At 41.2% G+C, this 26,702-nt stretch overlaps 1 protein-coding gene across 6 annotated transcripts in view; it reads left to right on the top strand.

Moving 5' to 3' along the window:
- Positions 1-26,702, top strand: part of SEMA4D (semaphorin 4D) — a 79,680-nt gene that overhangs the window by 18,235 nt on the left and 34,743 nt on the right. For 5 of the 6 annotated variants that reach the window (XM_027670965.1, XM_027670968.1, XM_027670969.1 and 2 more), the window contains exon 3: positions 20,871-20,935. The exons of the other annotated variant lie outside the window; for it this stretch is intronic. The gene's annotated coding sequence lies outside the window, so the exon portion shown is untranslated. The remainder of the gene's footprint in view (positions 1-20,870; positions 20,936-26,702) is intronic. 6 annotated transcript variants of the gene reach the window in all.

Genomic DNA, 26,702 nt, shown 5'->3' with positions numbered 1-26,702 from the left:
ATTTCAAACAAGTGAGTTTGGGGGCTTTTCCAACGAACCAAATTTCAAGCAGTTTGGTGGTTTACAATACAATCTCTTTAATCCTTTATAAATAACACCGATCAGACACCAAGGGAAAGAGAAAAGGCGCGTGCACAGATGTGACTTTAGGCACTAACCTGGAAAATGTGTTTTTGCTTAATTTGTCTTTATATATCCCAGAAGGATATTCTCCTGAACATGTCGGATCTGAGAAGTGCTACAACAGGCAGCAGTCTGGGTCCCTGTTAATTCTTTTAGTAGGATCCTTGGTTTGGGGGATGCCCCCGGTGTTTAGGGGAGCACTGCTTCTCTCTTAGCTGTGTTGGTAGGGAATGCCAGCCTGGTGCCCATGTGGCCTGGGCTGGTTCAGGATGTACCGGGGGATATAATGGTCTGTATTTTCATTTATGCAAGAAGAGGAAAAGAAGTTGGATAATAGTGCTGTTTGAGCAGTAATTTGCTAAGTAGCCACTGACTACCAAGTTGATATGGTTTGGAGCTGGCTCCCTGCCAAGTCTCCAAACCTTACCACAAGGAGTCCCCCCCTTCCCCCCCCAGACCAAGGGAGAAGAGGGGAAAAAAACCCCACAAACCAAAGAACCAAAAACGAGAGAGAGACAAAGCAATATATATAAATATATTTACTTATATTACAGTTATGTACAGTTGAAATATATATACAATTTCACAGGGAGAAGGGAAAGGGGAAGGGAAGAACAAAAACCAAAATAATATATATATATATGTATTATCCCGATCAGTGGCCCAAGGTCTATCAACTAAAAGAATTAGCAAAGAATATCTTACTGCTCTCCTTGGGACAACGGAGAGTCACGCTGGAATGACTGCCGGCAGCCTCCGCCTCCCAAGGTTGACAAGGCCTTACCAGGCCTCACTAGGCCTTACCAGGCCTCACTCCCCAACCCGACAGACTCAACAGCAGGGAAACCTGCACCTCCAAAGCCTCCAGAAGGAAAGAGAGCGAAGGCCTTTCCTCCCTTCTTCTTATACCCCAGTTTATGTAAAAATCGTAGGGAATACCGGATAAATCTGGGCACTTCCTTGGTTACAAGCTGGTCACCAAGGAAGGCCTAGGCCAAACTACCACACAAGTGCAGAGTCCCACACCACATTTTATGGGAAGATCTTTTCCTTCCTTTTTCCACAGTGATACATGTTGTTGGCTGCCTGTTTTCTGGCCTGTGACCAGCAGTGTTTAGGGACTTGTTTCACTGAAATGGAGGGCACAGCATCCTGGCAGCGTTCAGTGCTGGTGTCCAGATGATGTGCAGCAAGGCCCATCCTGCCATCAGTCTGGAGATGTGCCTTCTTACCTGTGCTACCACACAGAAGGTGAACCAACACAGTTCAGTTACTAAAGTTTTTGCCATCAGGGCACAAGTTCTCAGACCAGTGCAGAGCACGAGAGGTGTATTTGTCTCTTTTAAATGAGTGAGTGTAGCAAACACCCTACTTATACCATTTTCCTTTGAATTATGGAGTGGTTTTACCACTTAGAACAGTGTGTCTTCAACACTTGTGGCACTGTCTTAATGCTTTCTGCTTTGATTTTCCTGAACCTTATGTTTCAGTCACTTACCATGTGCAGAATGAGGAAATGGCACCATTTTCAATGGGAGAACTGGCTTCTTGTAGAAGTTTAGTTTTGGCCTTATGGAGTTCCTTTGATAGCTCTGTCCTGGTTTGGGAGCACTCTTAGTTAGCCACATGTTATTTGAGATGAGTTAGCTATGCCTGTGACAGTAGCCACATGATTGCTTTTGGAGAATCCCAGCACTGGAGGAAAAAAAAAGTAATATTTCTTAGTCATTGCAGTACCATTTCTACTTCTTTTTTTTAATCCCTGTATAAAAACCAGAAATTATATCCTTGCTTTTGTTGTGAAAGGGCCAAATTTGGAAGGCACACTTCTTTAATGAATGCAAGTAAAAGACTGGTTTTATTACAGAGAAATCTGGGAGAAAAACTGTAAATTGAGAATTTCTTGTTTCTCTTCATGCTGCAACAGGCTTGGCTCTGTGAAGAAGCAGCTCTTTGGCAATATGTTCTGAACTGTGAGCATGGAATTTTATCACTTAGTGCTGCAAGAGCAGAGCAAATGTTCACACCCAGGTTTTGGTGTATGGAATTTTGCTGATTTTTCTTTTTTATTTTTTTAAACAGCAGCTTTACTCTGATTTTTGCCTGTCCTGTGCTACTGCCATAGCTCTCACCAGGCAATTACTGAAATTTCAAATATGCAATCTCAGTATGTTAAATGTGAGTCCCTCTGATAAACCATGCTTTTTGGAAGCTGCCATAAAAATATATTAGAAAGAGAGATTCTTCTCCCTTCCTTGTCCCCAGCCTTCTGCAAAGTCTTGCTGTGGAAACAGCAAAACCCAAAGCATGCATGTTGTGTGTTCATGCTCTTGCTTTTGGTGTCTGAAGACTCTGTTTCCCTACAAATAAACTTAGGGTTTGTTTTTTTTTTTTATTGTGCCAGTCGTAGTTTCTTGATTTTTGTTGTTGTTGGTGGTGATATTTTGTTTGTAACTGAGCACAACCGTTAATTGTGTTGAAAAGTAATCTAAAGAGACAGGCAAAATGGAAGGCTCCATTGTGCTTGGTACTATGATGAATGTATTTTCTGTTCCCACATGACTTGCAGCACTATTAATTTCAGAGTTGTCTTGGATACACAGGGAAACAGGTTTTTACCTTTCTGATCTCGCATGGTGACTGAAGGGTGTATTTTTCAGTTGGAAACCCACACTTCAGCTTATTTCTGCTGCCAGATGCAGCAGAAGTTAATCCTGTGCCGGAATACATCTCTTTGAAAAAAATCATGTTTTAAGCTGCTGCCAGAGGGGTGATAACAGATGGGAAATTGTAGAAATGGGGCTCTAAGTTTGGAGTGTTAAAGGTCAGTATATGTTGTCTGCGTTCCGTGTAAAAGCAGTAACTTGATGTAGGAGACCTACCTCAGGTTGCTTCTTGCCTGGCTGTGCCCCTTCCAGGACTCTTGCCCTGTACATCCCAGGAGGATGGGCAACATCCTCAAAGCTGAAAAGAGCTGCTGCAGGTGTGTGGCAATTACATTGTGTGACAGCACTTCCCTGTAGCCTGTGCAGCAGTTGTTTTAAATCTGCATTTCCCAGTTGGTATTTTACACATGGGTTGGGTAGAGTTTCCCAAAACTAAGTGAACGTAAGTTTTTAATTTCGTGGCTGTGCTTCTGTGAGGCTGTAGCACTGAGTTATTTTTAAATTGTGGATCAGATAGCTTCCTTGATTGCACATTGTTTACATTACCAAATAATACATTCAAATATTTAAAAACAAGCATTGCAAGATTCGATTTTATATTTGAATTGCAGCTTACTAGTCTGTTGCCTTTCTTCAAAATACAAACATTGCCAAAAATGCTGTCAGTAATACGATATCTGCATACGATTATACGAGCAAAATATTTTCAGTGAATTTTTCTTCTGCTTCTTGCTTTTGCTTTTTGCAAAGGTTGTAGCCTTGGGATGCTAGCCAGGCTTTGAACTGCAAAAGAGAGCATAAAGAATGCAGGATGTTTTTAGAATAATCTGAACTGTGAGCAGATGGCTTCATTAAATTCTCTTTAGGAACGAGGAGAGCAGTTGCTGCTTTTGGAACAAAATTGGCTAGAGCAACTACTTATACATTACCATCCCAAGTGTGGTGGCAGGTAGAATATTTGTACAATTTTATGTATAGCAGTTGGTCCATACACCTTCAAAATATAGATGCAGGGGAGTGCTGCCACTGCACTGTGAAATGATAGGTACAAATGAGAACAAAAGACTGTTTCATCAGTAAACTTTTCTGCACATGTTTGAAATCTTGGGCAGGGGAAACTCTGCTAAGTGCTTTACTTTTTGCTCCTTAACCCCAGAGTTCTGTTCTTTGCCACAAAATCTTTGCTTTTACTTTTTTGCCTTCCTTTCTGGACAGTAGTGTGGAAAACTATGTTTACAACTAAATATATCAAAATGTAGTTATAAATGACTTGTGAAGGACAGTAATATAAAAAGGGTAGTTTTCTTGCTTTAGAACAGAAGACTTCTGGCAGAAGTGTATCAAGAGTGTGGTTGATCAAGGTTTCAATGTTCTTGTGTTGATCAAAGTGTCTACAGTGTGAGCAAATTTTCACTTTGCTTGCACCTAAGCTGTAATTAGGTACTTGATGCTCAATTTTCTCCCAACCCTTCCACCCCCAGAGTTAAAAACCAACTTCTTAAGTTTTGGTCAAGGCCCATACTCTCAAGTTATGACATCTGAATAGCCTGCCACAAGCAGAAGAATGTATGAGCTTTAAAGATGGGAATGGCTTTAAGGAGGAGAATTTTGTTCTTGTAGATGCAAATTCATAGGTGTAGGAGGCTGTTGTACCTTTTATGCCCTTCTAGAGTTGCGTGTTTCCTTTTATCTGCGGTCTTTAAAATTAAATTTGAAGGCAGTAAACATAGCATCTGTGAAGACAGTGTCCTGCTGTAATGATAAATTTTATAAGTATTGATTACTACATATTCGTTCTTTTGCCTGTGAAATGCCTCTTTATTACAAATTAGATATTAACCTGTTATAAGTAGTGGGGGAGGACTGGTGGGTCTGCTGCTGGTGGGTCTGAACTCGTGTTAAGGCTTGTCTGTTGATACAGAGTATATTCTGGGGAAAACAGACTCTAATCAAGCTTCTTTGCTGGTTTCACCTCTGTATTCTGTTAAGCAGGTAATCTGGGGCAGTGGCATTGGAATGGATTATTTGTTTCAGATCACTGAGAGAGATGAATGTCTTTATTTATGAAAGTGGTTGTGCATCACTTTTTCACCATACTGAACTAAATACCTCTGTGTAGTAGTTGTGCAGAAGCTTGCATGTGCATGTTTGCACATATTTGCATAGTAGATCAAGTCCATGTTTTTTTCCCATGTCTGCTTTTTTAAGAGTAAATTTGTAACGTACACATGCATTGCAGAAACTGTCTGAACCAGACATCGTATTGCTGGAGGAAATTTTGTGCTTAATTAGGATCAATACGTTCCACAATGAGAGTAGAAAATGACCTTGTTATTTGGAAGGATGAACTACTGGCGTGTTACTGGCCTCATTTCAAGTTTTTGCCTGTGTTATTCTCACCCTGGGTTCTTCTGTTAAGTTTTTTATGTCTGTGATACTTGCTTTTAAAATGCTATCTTTTTACGTGTGTGTTCTCCAGAACTCTGTGTGGTACTAAGAGAGCTGGACAGTGCCACTGTTTTGATAGAAGTATCTGAGCAGACCCACTGTAAATGCAATTCTGGCCCTAGTTATTTCACAGCTGCCACTGCCTGTAAGACAAACCTTTTGGACTTACCCTGGAACATTTTAGTCAAAACAGTCCTGGCCCTAAGGGGAACACTTCACCCCACTTTGTGGTGTATCAGGTGTTTTCCAAGATTGGCAGCGTTTTTCCTGTCTCCTTCCTTTACTCTGTCTCCTTGTTGCTGAAAGGTGCAGCAGTGCTGCATAGGGCTATGGGGACCCTGATGGGCAGGTCTTTCAGGTTCCAGACTGTATCCTATTTTCCCCTTTCCTTCAAACAAGAACCAAATGTTGTATAACCATAGTTTGGGTACATCAGTGAGTTTTAGCAATACATGCTGCCAAAAATAGCCCTGTTAAAACTCCAGGCCTTACACGTCCTCTGGACAGGAACTCAAGTCATGTATTTGTGTCTGTCATTCTTTATTGATGTTTTGCAAACATCTCACAACAAAGACTGCTAAGCCATTCGTACATCTGGGCTGAATCACTTCTAACCAGCTTATGTGAGCAAATGTTTCTACCCATTCACACAGTGAAATGTTAGCTGCAAAGCCTGGGACGTTGTGCCACGCAGATGAAGGGCTTATTGTGGTTATGATTAACTAAATTCACTCAGCTTTTTCTGACTGTGCCTTTTTTCCCGTGAAGGCGGAAGTGATTGCCACTTCTCAGTCTAGGTTCTTTTGATTCTTAGATCCATGGAAATTCTCTCCTTTTGCACTTGCTCTGTTTAGCTTCTGTCAAGCACAGACCCTTTATAAGCAGAAGAAAAGGAAGGACTGTCTGCAGATGTATCACAGGTCAGTGTGCCTCTGGTCAGCCTTGGTTAGGACAAAATAGTGCACAACATCTGAAAACATCTTTTGTTGGTGATGATAGTGTTCTTCTGTTCTGGTGGAATAAATTATCAGCTGAATTATCGTTTTGGGATCCAGCATCTGGCCTCGTTTGTGCCTTAATCTCACTTATGGGAATGTTTTAGAACCTGGTTCCCCTCTGCATCCGAGCGGGTCGGAACAGCCTTGTTTCCAGAACTTTTCTAATGTGCAGCAAAGGGAAACGATCTGGTGCTTCCACGTTTACTCCTGCAGCTTGTAGGTGGGGACATCTTCACAGCACTCTGAGCCACTGCAGGAAGCAGCACAGGAGCAGGGCAGGACGAAGGCCAGTCCTCCAAGGATGCAGCCACAAGTCACAGCTTCACGTTGTGCTTTATTCAGTAGCTGAAACTGCCTGTTCCTTGTCCTTTTCCTCCCTTCCCTGACCTCCTGTGCTGCTGGTTCCCTCAAATCAGATCTTTATGATGATGAGACTCCATGGTGTCCCGGTTAAAAATTTATTTTGTCTTACTCCCCTGAAATATCTTTCCCCTGATTTTTTTTTAAATTTTATTTTTATTTTTACTTTTTATCTCTGCTGGTCCATGGTGTGTTACTTGCCCAAACAAGCTATACTTACTCTGTTCTTGTATTGTAATGTCCTCTTCAGTGCTGAATGCAAATCTTGCTAATCAGCAATTGTTCTTTACCCTCCATGTAAAAAAAGCTGAGGCAGTATTACTAGTTTCCTCAAGTCCTGGTTGATGGGCAGCATCCACTGTGTAGGTTAAAGGTCTGAATGCTGTCTAAACCCTGTCCTGACTATAGTCTTGTCTGTGGAGTGGACTATTACTTGACTTTCTGGCCTGTACACTTGCCTTATCCTCCCTCTGCTGGTGATCAACCTTCTGCAGTCTCATGGATATAATTGTCACAGACAGGCTTTCCTAAAAGTGACATGTCATCCTTACTAATCCAGTAGAGTTTAATCTTTTGGTCTACAAACAGTTGACATTATTGTAATGGAGTTTGACAATATTGTATGTTCTCTAAGCATTTTTTATTTGCTGTTTTCCTGTATTTAAATTCAGCAAACAGCAGCATAAACTGCCCTGTGTTCTTCTGTGGTATTCTGCAGCTATGAAGCCCTCTTGCTTTATAAAACAGGGTTTGTGTTTTGGTCACGTCTTCCAGTGTGCTGCAGTAACACAATGAGGTGTTTATCTGCTTTAGTAGATCACTTTAAGATCTTCTAATCTTATTTGTCTCAGTTTCACAGCTGTGAGGGCAAGGAGTGGAGAACTGCAGACTTGCTGTTGGATGAGCATTTCACCTGAGAAACATTTTTCAGCTCTAGATTTTTTAGTGCCTTTGTCCCTCCTCAGTCAGGTGATCCAGATGATGGTGCATTTATTCCTTGAAATCGTGTGTCTTTGCCTGTTGGTGACAGCAGATGTCCCAAGAATAGTCCTTGTGCTTTGCTGTCTAAGGGACTGCTTCTTGTTGCCTGTTGGTCTTAAAATTTATCGCTCATCCAGGAGTCAAAACTATGAAACAGGGAGAGAGTTGCCTGCCTGGCCCTTGCCCCTTCTGGCAGTGTGGGAGGGAATGGAAGGGCTGCTGTGGCATCTTTGCTTGCATCTGCATCTCTCACTTAGCAGAAGAACGTGGAGATGGGTTTATTTGGGGCCTGGGGGGAAGCAAGCTGTTAAAAGGCCAGATTGAGTGCTACTGAGAGGAATAGGCACTTTTTCAAACCTGTCTGCATTCATGTGCATCAGATTGTCTCTGCTGATGGCATTTTCTAACCTTCCTTGTAAGTAGTGAAAGTGTGGTCATACTACCCTGTGGCAGGCGTGGGGAATGGGAATGAGGTGGCTCAGTAAATGTGGAGGTGAGTGTGAAGGAGTAAGGTCAGTGGCTAGGAGATCCTCCCAGAAGGGGACAGCAAGTGCTGGGAGGTGCTTGCAGGCTGTGCTGCTGACTTCTCAGACTATTAAAGAGACAGATGAGTAATGTTTATTAAACTTGTTTTCCCCCCGAAACCTTACGAAGTGGCTTAGTAGGAGGGAATTATTTGGTGACCATAAGCATTAAGATGTTTAAACTGAAAGTGGTGTAAACTTTTCACTGAAAGGTGCAAACTGGAATTTTTACAAGCCACGTGAAAATCCATTATTTATTTATTGCAGTCCTCTCACCTTCTTTCTGTTGTAGTTGCTGACGACATTTCAAGTCTCCCTGGTTAGTAAAATTACGCGTTTTAGAACTGCTGTTCACATGTGCTGTACCAAGAAGAGCCTTTCAGTGAGTCCATTGTGACACTTCAGTGGGCTTCCTGAGCCTGGCTTTCACCAACCAGCCTTTGTGCACCACAGGAGCTGGTGGAGTGCTCTGCTGAGTAGATGTTTTTCCAGACGTGGTCACCTGCTTTTGCGGTTTCTGTGTCCTTTGGAGGTGAAGCAGCTGATCCCAGGCTTTTGCGCTCCTTCTCAGGCATGGAACTGGCATGTATCAGGAAAAGTTAAACCTAACACATGTCTCTGAGAGCTGGAAATGTACCAAAGCATTGGAGAGAAGATAAATGCCATTGAGGACTTCTGGGCGTTGGGTGAAAAAAGACCCATCACCCGTGGAGTGGTCTGAGGGATTGCTGGTCAGCAGCTCACCTTGGCCAGGATCTGACCAGACTGATTTTAGGACATGCTTTCTCAGGAAATGTTCTCTCATGTCAGACAGGAAGGACTCTGTAGGAAACCTTACAGAAAATGCTGTAGTATGTAGAATGAAGCAACCTGTTTTCATATTCGTAGAAGCAGCAGGGGATGTGTCTTGGGTTCCCTGTGTGTTGGGAATAGGTTGGAGTACCTAGGTGAAGGGCAGCAAAATGAAACTTTGGTATCACTGCTGAAACATACATGAAATAATCCCAATTTTTTTTAGCTTTTCACCTGCTTGTCATTATCTTGCATAAGATTCGTTTCCATCAGTACTTTCAGATTTGAAATTCTTTGCTTCGTTCTAACAAAAAGGTAAGTAAGCAAGGGCTTTTTTTCCTGCTGAGGAGTGATGTCAGTTCACATCATCTGAGGCTATACAGCATGGCAAGTGTTTTGCTAACAGTCTTGGAGGAGGGGTCAGCTGTAGTGAAATTGCATAACCATTTTCTGTCACTTAAACGTCTGATGTGCCACCAGCCTTTCAAAGCGTGTTAGCATTTAAATACTTTAACCTACTCAGATATTTTTAAAGTGCCATGTCTCAGAAGAGCTGATGGTAAAACGCATAAATGCCCGTTGTGTTAGAAAAGATAGGGAAGCTGTTTGACCGTAGATATTCTGGTACCTGTATTTTTTTTTTTTTCTGCAGAATGACTCTCAGTTTCAGGCTTTCTGAGAAGGGAATAATGGAAGTTTTGGGGTCAATAAGGAGCAGCTTGTGCTGTGCCTTGGGATGTGCAGTTGGCTGACCTTGCCACTGCATGCAAAGTCCAGTGCAGTTTTCTTGTGTGTCACTGAACAGCAAATCTGTTGTTAAAGGCAGTCTGTTTTGCCAGGCAGAAATGTGTCTGTGGCCTTTTAAGAACAAGGAAGCTTAAATGAAGCTTGCTAGCAAACAGTCCTGCAGGAGGCAGGATTCTTAGCAACAGAAATAATGAGATCTGTCATTCTGTCTTTAATTGTCAAAGGGCAGTGGCAAAGCAGCTAATGCACAGTTGTTAATCTGGAGTACTCATTTCTGTTTGTGGTCCATATACTTTGGATACCTTGGATGACTTCTAAGAGATCTGCAAAAGCTACTTAAGAAAAGCAAGCCGATTGTTGGGAGATTTAAATTCTCACTGCATGTCTGCACATCCTATAGAAAACTTGCAGATGAGTGGTTTTCAGTTTCTAAGAAAAAAATTTCTAGACTTGAAGTCTGAATAGTAGTTTGCTGGAAAGAAGACTGTGTAACAGAAATTACTCTATTCATAAATAACATTACCAAGCTAGGCTCACATTTTAACAGTGGGACATTGTTTGGCTTTGCTGTTTTAAACTCTTGCAGTAGCTTAAAGCTAATATTCCAATTAGAGAAAATTGGGAGAAGCATCAGGGGAGAGTGAGAAGGAAACTAATGCTTAGTAAGAGCCATTGTTTTGTTTACTGTATTGAATCTTCACTTATTAAAAAAAAAAAAAAAAAAAAAAGAAAAAAGCAACAACAGACCCAAAACAAAACAGCAAACTTTTACCATATAAGCTGCATAACAACTGAAATTCAAATTTAGGAAATTAATACATCAACAGAGAACTTTGAACTTAAGGTTTGATTGATTTGAAGTAATGTGGAATGATTTTTTTTTTTTTTTTTTTTTTTTTAAGAAATGGCCCATTTATTTTATAGGCTGCATGGGGACTTTGGTTTGTTTCTTGCTCTATTAAAGTGCACTTTGGAACAGGAGATATTTTGTAATGTAGAATGACACTTGGAATATAGACAATGAAGGGATCTTCTTGAGTCCTGTCTCTGCCTGTTTGGGGTCATGCATCAGGAAAGAGGATATAGCAGTCTCAAGGATGTTCTTCCTCTTTGCATATTTTTGGTAATGTCTGGAGCTGACGACCTTAGAAGGTTATAAAAGGATACAGGGAAGCAGCTAACAGCTTGAGCACCTCTGCAGAATCTGGTTCACAAGTAACATTAATTTGCACTGAATTCTCTGACATATCTATCTTGTCTGGGATTAATTTTTGCATTTGGCTGAGCTTAACCTAATTTTTCCACTGTGACGTTTGAAATGTGAAAGCTGTAAGTGGTGTGGAGTGGGGATCTCTGGTTTGAGATAAGACATGAATGGTGGTTGCTGTGGCATTTGGAGCCCAGCTTTGTGTTTTCTCTGAGCCCTAAACCTTGAAGGAAGCACATAAATCTTGTATTGCCTCTAATGCCTTCATGTAATTTTCCAGTTCTGCTTTTTTGTTATACTAAAACCTGTCAAATTTAGCGTTCTGGGGCTGGAAACCTGCAGTAATTATCTGTTTTGTCAAGAAAGTTTGAGGTGGAACCTCTATGGTGTGCAGCTCTCACACTGGTCTTTTCCTTTCAAATGTCTGTAATGATAGTGCAAACAAGGTTCTCAAAAGGTAATCATCGAGTGTAATAATGGCTCTCTCTGCAACATTTCATTTGGCATAAGAAAAAGCTCATTTTAGGCTTGGCAGGAGTTAAAATCCCAGTAATGCTCATGAGAATGTTCTGCAAGCAAAGCTTCTATTAATCCTGTTCCTGACATGCTCACACATAATTTGATGTGAAACCTGAAGCACTTGTACTGAAAGATCTGCACCTGTGTTTTTGGATGTACAGAAAGCAGTAATATGGGTACAAACTGATAACCCAGTTACCAGCTAAAGGTCAAAATGACCTTTGCATTGTTGAAATCGACACAAGGGTTGTATTGAGGTGGGAACAGGTATTATCAACGCTCTATAACCCAATAGAATGGATGTAACAACACGTGATAAATCACTTCATTTGTGGAAGTTATCCCAAAATCAGGGGGTGTTTTTCAAGCTCCAGAATCAGTAATTGCTGACTTGTTGCTAACCAAATTCTGCAGCAAAACACCAATGTTTAACAAGTTCTGTTCTGTGCAAACATTTTTATAGTGGTGGTATCTATAATTTTTTTTCTGTGTATTACAGAAGTGTGCAGACTCCCTGGCTGTACATAGTTTAAAAAATAGCAAAGGTTAGTGAGCAACAGTACAATAATATAATGATGATTTGTAAAATCTGTATCTGTGCCATCTGTGAAAAGTACTAGAAGCTTATTTCGAAAGTATGATTCTGTTACTTTTCAGCATAAAAAATGCTAGGGTTGGTGTAGAGGTTTTAACATGTTAAAGAAGGGTAACTCATTTCTGAGCTAGCATAACCTTAAACACAGCAAAATCCTAAACCTTTTAAAATGCTTGCCTCTGAAGCTGCGTGTATTAGGTGTATCTGTTAGGGTGAAATGATGATTTCTTAAATTTCAAGGCTATTTTACTGCATTTCCATGGTGCTTGGCAAGAAAAAAAGAGCTGCAGTCTGCTGTTGGAGATTAATCTGCTGTCGAGATCTTGGGTATTTAAAATGACCTTTGTAGTGTGCAGTGAATTCTGGATTTTGACCCTAAACCTGGTATGTCCTGTTTTGAGTGTGGTTGGCTGGGACATGCTGTTTGCCAGTCCTTCAGAGACAGTGCAGTTTCTTGAATATGCAGGTGGATGTGAGGCTAACACGACTGTGGCCACGGTTTAGCTGATGAGAAGGAACTGTAGTTTGTTACTCATCACTGGCAGAATAAACTAATAATGATGCTGCAGCAGAAGAGCAGCGTTTAGCACTGGGGACGTAGCCTTACCCTCAGGTAGCTCTGACGTTTGTCTTTTCAACATATTTTTCAGCCAGCAGTCCTGCAGGAAGCTCGGCACCCTGAGTGGATGCTCTGCAGCACCAGGAGGGAGAGCTCCGTTCTGTCTGTCACAGGCCTAATCCTGTACAGTCCTCAGTCCTTCAAGGTTTTCTTTTTTTGGACCAGGATCCTTCATCACTTCCTTAGTTTTTCTTATTTTGGCCCTGAGGTGAGACAGGGAGGACTTGGAGTGAGTCTAGCTAGCACTTACTTAGTTCCCACTCCCATTTTTTCCTCCCCCAAGAAAGGCTCAGATTTCAGTGGCAGAAAATTCTGAGTTGGAAGTGACCCACAAGGATCATCAAGTCCAAGTCTTAAGCAAATACTAGCATAGGACCTGCAACCTTGGCATTATTAGCTTCATGCTCTTACCAGCTGAGCTAATCTCAGGTCATAATATCTCCCAGTAGTGTTCCACGCAGCTTTCAACCTGCCCCAAGCCAGCACGGCTGCTGAAGGAGGTACTATGGGTGGATTTAAACTAACCCTGAGCCTTCCCCCTCCCTAAAACAGGTTTTTTAACCTGTGGAAGTTGATCAGTCGACCTCCCTAACCAGTTACACGGTGGTGTAAGTCTGGGCTGGGAGTTGGGGATGGATGGAGACCAGCAGACACAGCGGCCAGAGGTAACTGTAAGAAAGAGGAGCAGTTGTCTAGCTTGTTTCCCCCAGCCCCATTTGAGGGATCCAGAAGATGATTTTTAAGCCATTTATCCTGGCACACTGCTAAATTTCTGATGAGCGTCTTAAAACAAAGATGTTCACATAGTTTATCAGTGCACAACTGGTGTCTAGGACCTTTGAAGCCTAAATGTGCTGTAATTAAGAGTATGAGCAGGTTACCACATACTACAAGTGGAATACTGCAGGAGAAAGAGGAAAACAAAAATGACCTGGTGACAGGCCAGGTGTGAGAGCTGAGAGTGTTCAACTCTGCATATGTCGGTTCAGTGAAAATCGCGTTGCTCCTTGGTGCTGTTGATTCTGTACCTTAAAATAGAACTTGACGTTTGTTGTCTGAAGGTCAGATATCAAAGAATGGGAACGGAAAGTAGAAATAAATGTTTCTGTGTTACTTTCATTAATATGAAGATAACCCGGCCTGAGGGAAATTACTGGCTTTAGTATGGAGTGTTTTTGTTGTTACCAAGTTCTCAGTGGAAATAAATTTGGAAGCCCAGTAGAGATCTCCCAGCTTGCAAGCCAGCAGCACTTCATGGATATGGTAACTCCTGTCCTGTGCTTTTAACAGTTACCCTCAGCTTTTCCCACTTTTCTATCTTCCTTCTTTCTCTCTGCTCTTTTGTGTTACAAAATAAAGTTGAGTTACCGTTTTGGGATCCAGCATCTGGCCTCGTTTGTGCCTTAATCTCGCTTATGGGAATGTTTTAGAACCTGGTTCCCCCTGCATCTGAGTGGATTGGAACATGGAGGCACTGGTTTCAGCTTGGAACTTTTGAAAGAGACTTGATGTTTACTGTTCAACTAGCTGCCATAGAAAAAGAATTAATGGAGGGAAAAAAAGGGGGCTTTACCACACCATATTCAACATGCATAATGCCACATGGAGGAAAAATTGCAGAGGTTTTACTGCTTAACCTGTGTGATTCATGTCCAGTGCAAGGCTGGCTGTGTGTGGTGGGCAGCAGAAGCAGCTCTGTGGAGTGGCAGGTGAAGCACTGGGAGCTGTGCCCAGTGCTGCCATCCCCTCACTGCATCCGAAACTGAGAACTCCAAATTGTCATCACAGATCCAGCTGCCATTTGGATATTGTAGTTCTTTGTCCCAGATGAAAACTGGGAATGTGACACAGGTGGATTCAGGAATGTGTGAATTTTTTTGAGGTCTGTTCTGGTTCTTTTGCTGTCGAGTGGGCATGTTTTTAATATGATATGAAGTATCATCCTAACCAGTCTAATGACATTCTCATTATATTATGACTTTGTGCAGTTGAACCTGAGAGGAAGATAGTTGCAAAGGGGTGTGTGTGATAAAGGAGTTGTAATGCGTGATAGTAAGATAAAGATATTCAGAAGCATATCAAACTTTAGCTGTGTTTGTAAGTCAGAGGTGTCCTTACATAACTTGTGTAAAGCTTGAGGAAATCCCTTTTTATAGCTTTCTGGGTTTTTCTGGACATGAACAGTTTTGTTTTGTTTTTACAAAAAATTGGTGAATTCCACCTGCGAATTTAAATTGGTTTTTTTTTTTAATAGTAAATATTGCTGCAGGGTTCAACTTGTGACTTTTGTGTAGCCAAACGCAGTGAAGCTTTGGTTTTGTTATTTCTCTGCTGTTTTGAATAACTTGGTTCAAATCCCCTGCTTCAGCAACCTTGTGCAGCTCCCTCGGGGAGGCTGTGCTGTGTCTTACACAACTAGGGAGCTGACTCTGGCTCCTAGAACCGAAGTTGCCTGCTTTTTTTCATCACAGAAGCTTTTTCTCAGGACGGACAGGTAACCTCTGCCAAGGCTTCTCTTTAAGGTGCAGAATGTTTTGCTGTGCAGGTGGAGAAGTGCTGTCTTTTAATCTCGTGTGCTGAGATGAAAATTACTTTTGGTTTTCCTTCTCCTCTGCCTAATTCTAATTAACTTTGTGGGTTGGGAGGGGGGAAGGAAGGCAGAGTTTTAAATGTGTTTTTAAAGCTGTCTTGGCAGTGTCCTAGTGTCAGTGTCCCTGAGCAGTACCTGCTGTTCACAATGTGTAGGCACATGTACAACTTAGGAAGTTGAGTGTTCCAGGTGGGCAAACTGGCCAAGGGGTGTTTTGGCACTGAAAACCTCTGCCATGTGGACAAGGTGGTTGTTGAATTTGCCTCCTCTGAGAGTCAAGATACTTCATGGCCTAGCACCTGTCAGTAACTGGCAGAATTTGTTAAAAACTGGCTTGAAAGCCTGAAAAACTAGAATCTGATGCTGAATAACTTGGTTTTTCTACACTATCATAATGGTAAAGTACTTTCAGTTCTAAAGAACATTAAAGACTCTTTTTCACATCTTCTCCTTTCCTATGTGTTTTTTGTGTGATGGTTTGTTTTGGTGTTTTGTTGTTTTTTGTTTTCTGGAAGGGACTATGCATTTCTCTAGGCAAGAGAGAAAGAAAAATATCAAGACAGCATTGAAAAATACTAAATATAAAACCCTGTGAAGTAACACCTAGGTGTTTTGTAATCTCAGCGTTCAGATAATTCTCTTGAATGTATTCAGACTATCACCTGTAAATAGTGGTAAGTGCAGTTTTTGTAAAGAATCAGAAAGTAAAAACTGAAATACTGTAGTAATAAATGGGTGAAAAGCAACAAAAGATGTTCTCTGAAAGCGACAAAATATGTGATTTAAGCTCTTACTGAAGCAGGTGGTATAATATAGCATCTTGATTTTAGTTTTAGCTTTTCTGGGTTGCTGTGTTAGAGTGAATATGGAAATAGATAACATCCATTCACTTTTTAATACTAGGAGGGGTTTCCACATATTTGGCAGCTGATAGTATTTTGGCTAAAACAGGCCGTTGTTTTGAGTTCTTTAATGCTCGATTTTCTTGTACTGTGCTTCATTTATTCTGTTAAAGAACATTAGCAAAAAATACAGGCAGAATTTAGACTTTGTTTTCTGCTCCTTTTCACTGAATACTTATAGTAAGATTTGGAGGATCATCTGCTGTTTCTTCTTCAGGTTTTTTTAACCAGCAGTTAGTTTTCAGGATTGTTCCTTTTCTGATAGAAGGAAAAGGAGACCTGGATGATATTGGATTTTATGATGAGAGAAGAGGTAATTGTCTCCTTTGTATTGATCTTGTGGAAATAAAATAAATTGTTGAATATGGAAGTGCTCCCAGTGATCTCTGCTCTTCAAAGACTGTGTTGTTTATTGACCAAAATATTCTAATGCTGCTTCTGAAAGAACATTTCCTTCCCTACCAAATGCTGTGCAGGTACATAAAAATTTTACATGTCCATGAAGTGGTTGTTTAAAAAGTTCAATCTGAAGCCAGAGTGTTACTTCCTTTATGCAGATGTTCATCCTCCTTCCTTTTCGCTCATGCTGTGTGGCTCTTGGTCTCAAACAGTTGTGTTGAGTGTTCTCTGTTTTTGCTGGAATTCGATTCAGAACCACTACTGTGTTTTGGATTGAAATAACTCTGTGTTGATATTTGTAACGCAACTGGAAGAAAGTTGGAATTGTGAAACACACTCAGATCCTTTCCTGAAGAATGGTTGGGATGCATAGATAGTACCATGAATGTTCCTGTTCAGTTTTATGGAGGTTAGGTTGCTTGATTACAGAATCTCTTCATATCCTTAAAATTGGAGGAAATCCCATCTCTGCAGTAGGTGGCCCAACCTTGATATTTGTAGTTTGCCATTGGGACACACAAGGAATTCACATTTCTCTGCCTTCATGATAGTCTCCATGTTGTCTTTGGCTTTTTTTCAGGGTGCTTATGAGGTCTGAGGAGTGTCAGGGGAATTGAAAGCTGAAGATGCCAGCACACTTTGGGCTAGATTGAAGTGACTGTGTGAGACATAAGAGGGCTTTTCTGCTTTGTTGTTTCAGAACTGGGTTTGGCGTGGGCCCCTGCTGCAGGTTAAAGCTCATTCACGCATCTTTTCCTGTAATGCTTAGAAAAAGTTGAGGGATGTTGCTAGGCCAGTTCATGGTTCTGTGAAATAAAGATGTTTCCTTGAAAAGTGAAACTTTGCAGGCAGGAAAGGGGGAAAACACTTGAGTCTTTGCTCTGTAAATCCTGTGGTGTGTTTGTTGCTTGACCACCCCACCCCATCTCCCTCCTCCACAGTGTCTTGCACAGGGGTTAAGCAGATAAAATCACCAGCCCCGTCCAGACAGGGTGGGAGCAGTGGAGGTGGTGACAGTGTCAGCAGCAGTTATTTCTGTATATTCTGTATGTCAGACCAATTACTAAAAAATAGTACTGGTACTCTGCACAGTTCTTGTTGTCTGGCCTACCTTTTTGTGCAATTATTTTAACACACTAAAACCACACATAGCATTTACAGGAAAGTTCTTTAAGTGACAGACTATCTGTGGGCAGTGTGTGCAGCCTTAGTTACTCATAGCTGTACATTGGCTTTGTTTGTGGCTTCCATGTAAGTATTTAAAATAGTTTTTCTGAGAAAGCCAGTGCACTTAGATTATGGCTGACTTTAGTTCTGGGTAGCAAATATACCTCTAGTTTTGATTATCAAAATTGTTTCAGTAAGGTCTGTGTGCAGTGCTGGGATAGTAGAAACATTCTCAAACTTAAAACTTGCCTCCATGGTCTCCCAAAGAGTTCTCAGAGTAAAGAAAATTTGCTTATAAGATGGTTTTCATGCATTTCTTCTCCTCTTCATTTAGAATCACTAGGATCTGGTTACAGCAGGCATATGTTTGAATACAGAATGAAAGAAATGCTACTGATCTGGATGGTAATTGATGTGCAGAAGGAAAAGGAGTACATATTATGTGTTGTTCTTTGAATTTCTTCTTTACTTTTAATACAAGTAGGATGTGACAGCCAGAAGTACCTTACAATAGATTAATGTACTTTGGAATTTGACAGATTAGAAGAAGGTCTTCAAATAAATAAAGTATATGCACACATACATATATGAAGGATTGTGGATCTTTTATGAAAAATTTCCTTAAGGTGGCTATCCTTTTATTCTACATTAATGTATTCCAGGTTGTCTTTCATTTATAATCCAGTAGGTGTTTTCTTTAATCTTTGAGGACTTAGTCACAGCTGTCAAAATAACGAGCAGTTCTTGGTGTAATTTCTCCCCCCCCAAGCTTAAGTAATTGTTACCAGAAGAAGTAGTTTGTTGGTTTTTTTTTTTTCCCTTCAAGTTTATATTGAAGTGCTCTTAAAACCTGACAGGGTATAAGGTTTGTTTGGGAGCCCAGCAGTGCCTACAGTGCCTGCTGTACGGGATCACCTGTGAGGCTTAGGTCAAACAAGAGGGACCCGAAGGATGTCTGCCAATCTGCAGGGTTTACATGAATGTTAATTTCCTACTCAAGTCCTGCTTGGATTAAAGGGCTCAATTATGTCAGAGCTTCTGGCAAGCTGTGAGTAGTTACTCATGTGTGTAGCGTGACTACAGGTGGTGTCCGGACAAGCAGGCAGTGGCAGTCTGATCAAAGGAGAGGAATCAGCCCCTGCTTGCAAACCACCCTTCTGCTTAGCCCAGCTGCCCTCACACCCAGCCCCATGTCCGTGGGCTTCTCTGCCAGAAACACCAATGGTTAGTGGCACCATCCCAGGTACCACACCGAGGAGGGATGGATTGCTCTTGGCCACGGAGTTCTTGAGCTGACGTACCACGGCTTGGAAGTGCTGGTAGTTCTTCTGCCTCTCCCCATCTCCATAGAGATCCAGGGACTGGCTGAGAGCTGGTCTGGGCCCCAGCTGTGTGTCCACCTGGCTTTCAGGTCCTCAGTGGCCTCAAACCCTAGCTCAAACGTGGAGCCACTTGTGCAGACTTGAAAATCTCTAATAAAGTATATACAGGTCAGCTAATTTGCTGCGAGGGGTTTCACACCTACTGTAGCTATTCATTTATATGCAAGTGCTTCATTACAATGAAAGTGCTCCTACAAGCCACGGGCTGCTAGAAGTCCTTTCTCAGAGAGGCAAAAGAGAATTTTCCTTTTTTCCCTTAAGGTATCTGCAGCTAAAATAGATGATTATTAGTTCCCTCTGCAAGCAGTAAGCTATAAGGAAACACACAAGGATCTGAAAACTCCAGCAGCAATAGTGACTGCATTGTTTGATGGCCTCTCGTGGCAAGCTGCAATTTTTGGTAAATTTTAACTGTTCACTTAAATACTGAGTAGCTGTAGAGCCATAGAGATATGATCTAGTGCAAGTTGGTTCATGGAGAGCTTCATAACTGGTCAGATGATTTGCAGTTTGCCTGCTCTGGTTTTTTTCCTCCAGCAGAATGAAAGGTGGATGGTTGTTTTGAGATCAAAAATAAGTTATATTCTCCTAGTGCTTGTGAAAAATAGGTGGTGGGTAATAACATAGATGGGCAATGAATTTCCATGGGGTATTTTGTTGAAAAAGGGTTGTGGGGAGAATCAAACTAGATTCCCTTCTCTATAGCACAAAAGACCCAGAAAATAGCTGAAAATACTGTTTTAAAGCAAAACTGGGTTTGATGTAGCTGTTTGATACCTGCTACTGCACTGGTAGCCACAAAACATGCACTGTTGAAGGACTCTGAAAAAGACCCTGCATGGGCTCTCCCTTTCCTCAGAGACCCTGCAGTATTGAGCTGTTTCTTGTAATTTTCCTTGGCCTGTTTCTTACGGAGCCTCTGTCTTGTGAGCCATTATAATTTTTTGGATCAAGAATGAAGCCTTCACATGTGCAATGGAGACCGGTTTGTTTTTTTTTTTTAGGTGCATCATCTTCCCACCTGCATCTCTGAGAACCCCTTATACTGTTGAGTGAAATCTACTTCAAACCCACAGTGACTTGTATTTTAAAAAGCACCATCTCTTTACATAGCTCACACCCTTCTAGAAGCTCTGGGATGAACAGTAGGAAGTATATATGCTAAATAGAGCCTGATGTAATGGTATTACGAGTGTGCATATTCAGAAGTGTGTTACCTACAGTAGTCTTGGGATAAATGCCTCATTGTGCCCAGTTATGATTGTTTTGGAGTGGCCCACTGTTCTCTTATGATAACAACAAAATAAGTACAAGCCTGCAAGGTTTTGTCGTAAATATCCAGATATTCTTTTCTGAGCTTGTTGTTCAATAATGCAGGAGAGTGTTGGAGCTTCTTTATATAGATTTAGTAAAGGGAATTGTTTGTGGGGCTGACTGGTTTGCAACCTTTCTGAACTTTCTCTAGTACATCCCATACCATAGGAAGGGTCCCAGACTCTTAACCAGTATCAGTAGTTGCTACTGCAGTGCAAATGCTGAATAATTTCGTACTGAGTAGTGGTCAGGCAGCTTGGGATAGGAGCAACAAATTAAATTTTAAAAGGGTTGATGTGTATGCTTTTTATCAGGTCTGCTTAATATTTTTTCTTTGTGTTAAGTCCGATGTCAGGATCTTGGATCGTGGGATGCAAATGTAGCGTGTCTGGTTTCTGTCAGGAATGGTCTGCCCTGGTAATCTGGGAAGTAAAAGCCAAACTTTTGGGGGAGGATTTATTATAATTCCCATATCAGAACTTGCCCTTCAGGTTTATGTGGTAATGATGTCAAGGCCTGTTTCTTCTCTCTTCTCAGAAAGGGACGTGTTTCTGACTGCTTCCCAGCTCCCGGCTGTGCTGGAGGCTCCAGAGGGGTGGCAGGTACGTATAGAGAAACTTAAAGGTACAGCCCCACAGCAGAAGGGGGACTGTGGTGGATTCATGGTGACTCTGTTATGGGTGTCTTTGTTAGCAAAACAAATAAGACACTGTGAGAAAACTAGGGACTTAGAACATACTGAAAAATGTAAATAAGGGGTTTATTATAAGCTTGATTTATTGCTTTCTTTTGCTCCACGACCAAAATACTCAAGAAACTTAGCAGGAAAGGGACTTTTTCCACTTGGAAACATACTGTAAATTTACCTGTTCTTCAGTTACCACTGAATGGCCATGTTCAGGATTGCAGCTTCTCTGTGTTATGCAGTTGGTGTTATGAGGGGCTATTGGGCTTGCTTTTGGAGATATGTGGCTCTGGAAGTGTTGCTGGACACTGGGGATAGTTTGTTTTTTTTTAAAGCACACGTGCCTGTTAATTTAAACATGGAGGTACTTTCACAAGTGCCAGTAGTTGCCAGTAGGCATCTTCAAATAACTGGAATGACTCACGCAGTCCTATGAGCCCCAAAAGAAATGAGAAGGAAACTGAGCAATATTTTTGACTGTGGCAGTCAGATGTTTAAGTGGTAGGGGAATATGAACTTGGAATTTTAGGGAGTTTATTTCTTGCTCATTTGAGTAGTTTTCAGTGCAGCAATGACACTGTCACAACCCGGGGTCGATATCTGGGAGTACCCAGCGAGGCAGAAAAGGGTCTTAGAACGTGCCCTGGGGAGCTCTTGAATTCTGTATTTGGGATAGCTCAGCATCCAAGTTAGTTAGCTTTTTCCTGTTGCTTTTTGAAATTGAAGCCTGTTTCTAATGATCTACCCCTAGTAATCTGAAAATTAAGAATTTTAGTCTCCTATTGGTCTTGTAATTTTTTTTTTTGCGTAATACTTTATCTTTGTGTAATCTTCACCCCCAGAAAAGGAGCATGGTGGTAAAAGAAAAGGAATGTGAGTTAAAAAAAAAAAGGTCTCTCTTTAAATATTCCACTGAAGATAAAGATATTATCTACTTTAAGCACAAGCATTAGTTTCCTGAGTACTGCTTGATTAAGCATTTTTATCATGCAGAATCAGAAAGTACTAATTTCTGGACTGAAACTGAGAATCTTATTTTCCTAAGAAATTTTATCCTCTTTTTGCACTAGAGCACATCCTCCAGCAGGTAGAAATAAAGACCACATCAAATTATCTTAAAAATCTTTGTCTAATTTTTAAAGCACCTAGCAACTACAAAGTGTTTCAGTTACAGTTTGAAATGTAAATAATCCCATGCTCTACGTATATGTTAGTCATAAAGGGCTACTGGTCTGCTAGTTTGAGGCTGTGCCTTACTTCAGCAGAAGGTGAGTCCTAATGTATTCTGTAATGAAAAGATTGTAAATAATGATGTTTTTCATGAGACTGTTTAAAAATGTCACGGTGCTTGGGGTTTTGAAAGGGTGAGAACTAAAACAAAGGATATATCCAGCCTGTCCTTACTGGTCTGAAATTTACAAACTTTGTAAATAAAACTCAGCTCTCAGAGGTTATAAAATAGGTATCAATAAACATAGAAGCAGGCCTGTATTCTGTTAAAGCTTCATAAGCTTTCAAAAGAAAGTTATTTAAGGAGAACTTGCAATTTATGCCCTCTGACAGTTGAATCCTTTAACCCCTCCCTTTTTCTGCTGGAGGAAGCAATTTGCTCATAAATTTGCCTGCCTCTGCATATTGAGCTTCATATCCCTCATCATAGTAACATACAAGTTTTGCAAATGCATAATCTTTAAATTTTTATTCTAAAAATAGCAGGGTAGGGCTGCCTGATAAACCTGCCATGGGTTTTTTTTTTACTCCTGGCAGTAGGGGAAGGAAGGGTGTCTTGCAGTTGGGTTGTTGCTTACTGTGAGGTCCTTGTTTGCTGTGCCTGGACAACCAGTGAGTGGTGTGAAAGTGATTTGATGGAGAGGTGGGGAAGTAGTACATATTTTAGAGGGCCTTCCTTAGAGCCCAAAGGAAGGTGGTCTTCTGCCTGGCAGAAGGGCTTGCATCACCCGTGGTCACGTAGTTGCACCTTGCTCGTGTTGGGGAAGAGGATGGGGTGAGATCATGGCTGGGAGCAGAAGCAGAGAGTAGGTGAGGGATTGCAGGGGAAGATAAACCCTGTGGAGGAGAATAAAGTGCAAGAGAATGGGAGGAAAACGATGGGAACACTTAGCATGGCTTGGGGAATCCTGAAAAGAGTGGCAGAATTGGGCCAGGAGGGCCAGTGCTCATTTGGCTTTCTGCAGGGAGAGGTGGGATGCTCTGTGATGGTCATGGTAATTTATTGGGAATCACAGGGATCCCAGCTGCAGAGCTGATTGCTGCTGGTATGTTAGTGAATTCTCCTGTGTTTTTAACCTTCATATAGAAAATAAAGATAGATCCACTTAGCAGTTTGTGTAATATCGAGCCAAACTGAGAAGTTGCACAATGCAACTAAGTGTTTCTTAGAAGGAAGACTATTTCAAAACCAGTGTTGTGAAACTGGTCATTTCTTAACTTTGAAATTCCAGAATTTAGATAACTTGTGCAAGATTTGTGCATACAAATCTTGGATCCAGTTTTACCGTGCTGACTGGGATAGAAGACACTGGCCTCTGGTTTGAATTACCTATTAAAAAAGTCGGGTGTTGGTAAGGGTTGCTGAATTGACATCTCCGAAAGATGAAGTTTTATGTTCACAGGTACTTCTGTGAAGTGAAGATGGCAGTCTCCTTCCCACTGTTGGTTTTTCAGCTTCTCCCACTGCAGGGCTAGTGTTTTACATTTTTTCTAGAAGGTAGAGCAAAGCACTTTGTCTTTGCCCAGTGACACAGGCAATGTGAGAGTCGTGTTTTTGATCTTGGTAACAGTCAATAATATGCCATTTCAACTCTGTGCTTTCATAATTTGTGCTAATGTTACTTATTAGCAGTTTTGCAGCCTGAAATTTTTCCAGCAGCTTTGATTTTCTGTCCTTTGAGAGAGCAGGAAGTTGGCTCTACCTGTTTCTCTGCCTGTGCATTAAAGTTATACATGTGAATGTTCACAGCTCTGAGCTTCCAGCTGTGCTCTGACAAGCTGACAGGAGCTCTGTTGATTGTTTCTCCTTCTATAGTTGCCCTGTTTTTAGCCACCACAGGCACAAGCATTATGGAAAACTCATGCAAGTGATGTACATTATTTTGCTGCCCTTCATCATTACACGCTGATATAAAATCGTCACCAGTGTGTAAACTAAAATTACTGATTTAAATTTACCTCAGAAAGTTGTTAACGGTTTTACAGAAAAGTAGGCCTGTGGTCACTTTCAATTAGAGTTTAAGTGTCTAACCAAGCATTTCGGGTTTCTTTCTGCTTTGCTTTTTCAGTGTTCTTATGTTCAAGCAAATTGTGGCTCTTTTTTCGGAGTAAAACTTAAAACATTAGGAGACCCAAGTTTTCAGAAGTGCAAAGCACTCAGATCTAATCAAAGCCAGTGAACACTAATGGAACTGAGTTAATTTGGAAATCAGGCCATTGTCTGGGCCTTTTTTTTCTGTTTTTCCTTTTTCTACCCCTTGTGTTACATAAAAAGAGGTTCATATTAGATTATGGATGACTTCCCATTAGATGTCAGTGGAGGATAATTTTTAGCACAGGGAAGGGAGGGGTAAGGGAGAGTAATTAAATTGAAGGCTAAATTAAAGGACAAGGTCCTGAGTGCTTTTTCATCTCTATTTAAAGTCATAGAAATGAGAACAAAGTAAATCTTGCACAATTGGGCATGTAACATTCACTGTAGTGTGTCTCACCCCTTTTATAACATGCAAAATTTTACCATAGATCAACAAATAATGTCCCACTTAATAAGTCAAACTTATTAATGTGAAAAAAGGACCTGTCTTGCAAGGCCATAATGTAGGAATGAAATCACAGATTTCTACTTTGTGTGGCCAGAGCAATTCTCAGTCCACACAGCAAAGTAGGTGCTAAGCAGTCCAGCCAGACCTTTTGTCTTCTTCAAAAGATGCTGTCATTTTTTTCAGGTTTCCCTGTGCTTTTGCATTGTCTGAGGAGGGTGAACTAGGCTAGGAATGTAACCGTGGCTGCAGGGAAACTCAGGGTTATCCTTCGGTAGGGCTCGGATTTGCTAGTCCTGTTTTAAAGTCCAGAAAATTTACAGGACTTCAGAATTATTCTGGAGTCATCTCTACCGTGTGGTAGCTGATAGCTGATAGATGTCCTGGCTGTCTCTTTTAGTAATAAAAACAACACACAGATTTAACAGGGAATTATTACCTGGAGCCTTTTCAGTAACTAAAGGTAGCAGGAAATAAAGAATTAGGAGTGCGTAGAAATAATGGCTCAAAGATCTTTCTTCAAACTGCTGTTTTCCCCCATACATCTCTATTAAAGTTGCCAAACTGCCTTGAACTTAATCACTGAACTGCTATTTCCTTTTAAACACTTACCTGTAAAGCTGTGGGTTTAAACAGAATATGTTATGTGATACCTTGTAACTTTGAGTGGGCACTTTTTAATATATTGGAGAGCAAAACGTGGAATTGCTTATGTATCATGATAAACAGGAAGAGTGAATGACAGACAAACAAGCCTAGTCAGCTTAACTGAAAATATAATGCCTTAAAAAACAAAATGATATACATGATCTGCTACAAACAATTGGATCTGATCTGAACTGCTTACCAAGACGACAACAACAAAAAAACCCAAAACAAACCCCACAAAAAAATATTTATGCCACAAGTTCAGCTTGAGCAAGTGGTGGTCTTGTGGGGGTTTTTTTCTTGGTGGACAAAGATTTTTAAATCTTTTAATCTTACCTGTGATCATTTAGTAAATCAGGTGTAAACACTTCAGATGTCGTTGCCCGTTGTCTACTCAGCTGTGTTACTTCTGCATTTGTTGTGGATCTGCTGGCTGCACTTTCCAGAGGTTCCAGCTTGCCTTTGCCTGCTTGAACCTGGGACCTCTCCCTCCCAGAGGCTTGCTTGTGCTTGGAGATGTCCTTGCTGCAGCTTCACCCTAGTCTTTTTAATTCTGTGTTCCTCAAGTACTGGCCCCTTCCTCTTTAATGTTACTAATGATTTTGTAACCTTTGATTGCCCTCTTGCTGGATCACCTCTAGGTGTTGTGACTGTCTTGGATTGTGGCACGTCTCTTAGCGGTGCTGTGCTGGTCTCCCAGGCAATGGCACGGTGAAAATCCGGCATCTTCCGTGCCCTGATGCAAAGGACAGTGTGCTTTTCTCTCCACCACCCTGCCCTGAGTGTACAGCCCTCAAAAGTTATCTGTAATCTAGTAATTGATTAATGCACTCACTTCTCCTGCTAGGTGCTTAATGAGCCTTCACCTAGGAGGGGTTGTAGGAAAACAGGAGCAGTGGAGACTTGTGGAAAGTGATGTAGAAAGCAGTGAACAGTTTTGTTGATTATAGTGGACAGGCCTTTCTGGGCCTGACAGTAATGGGTGACTCAGACAGAGTGACTTTCACAGAACTGTCTAGCACTTTTCCTAGTTCAGTGTTTTCTCCCTTTATTTTTGTATGCAGTGCATTAGCTCTTTGTTTCTGTAGCTGTATTGCTTGAGTGAATTAGTAGCATTAGAAAACCACTAAAAAAGACACTTGTGTAGGATCCCAAGGATGGGAGACACAGCAGGTTTGTGTCACCAGTGCTTAGGATTAATGCTGCACTTTTCATGTCCTTTGCTCTCTGAACTTAAACTACAGTCAGATTTTGTGCATTAAACAT

Source organism: Neopelma chrysocephalum, unplaced genomic scaffold (assembly GCF_003984885.1).
Source record: "Neopelma chrysocephalum unplaced genomic scaffold, ASM398488v2 Primary Assembly neopelma1_97017, whole genome shotgun sequence".
NCBI classification, from domain to species: domain Eukaryota; kingdom Metazoa; phylum Chordata; class Aves; order Passeriformes; family Pipridae; genus Neopelma; species Neopelma chrysocephalum.
Note: the sequence above shows the minus strand (reverse complement) of the source record. Positions and strands in the feature narration are given on the sequence as shown.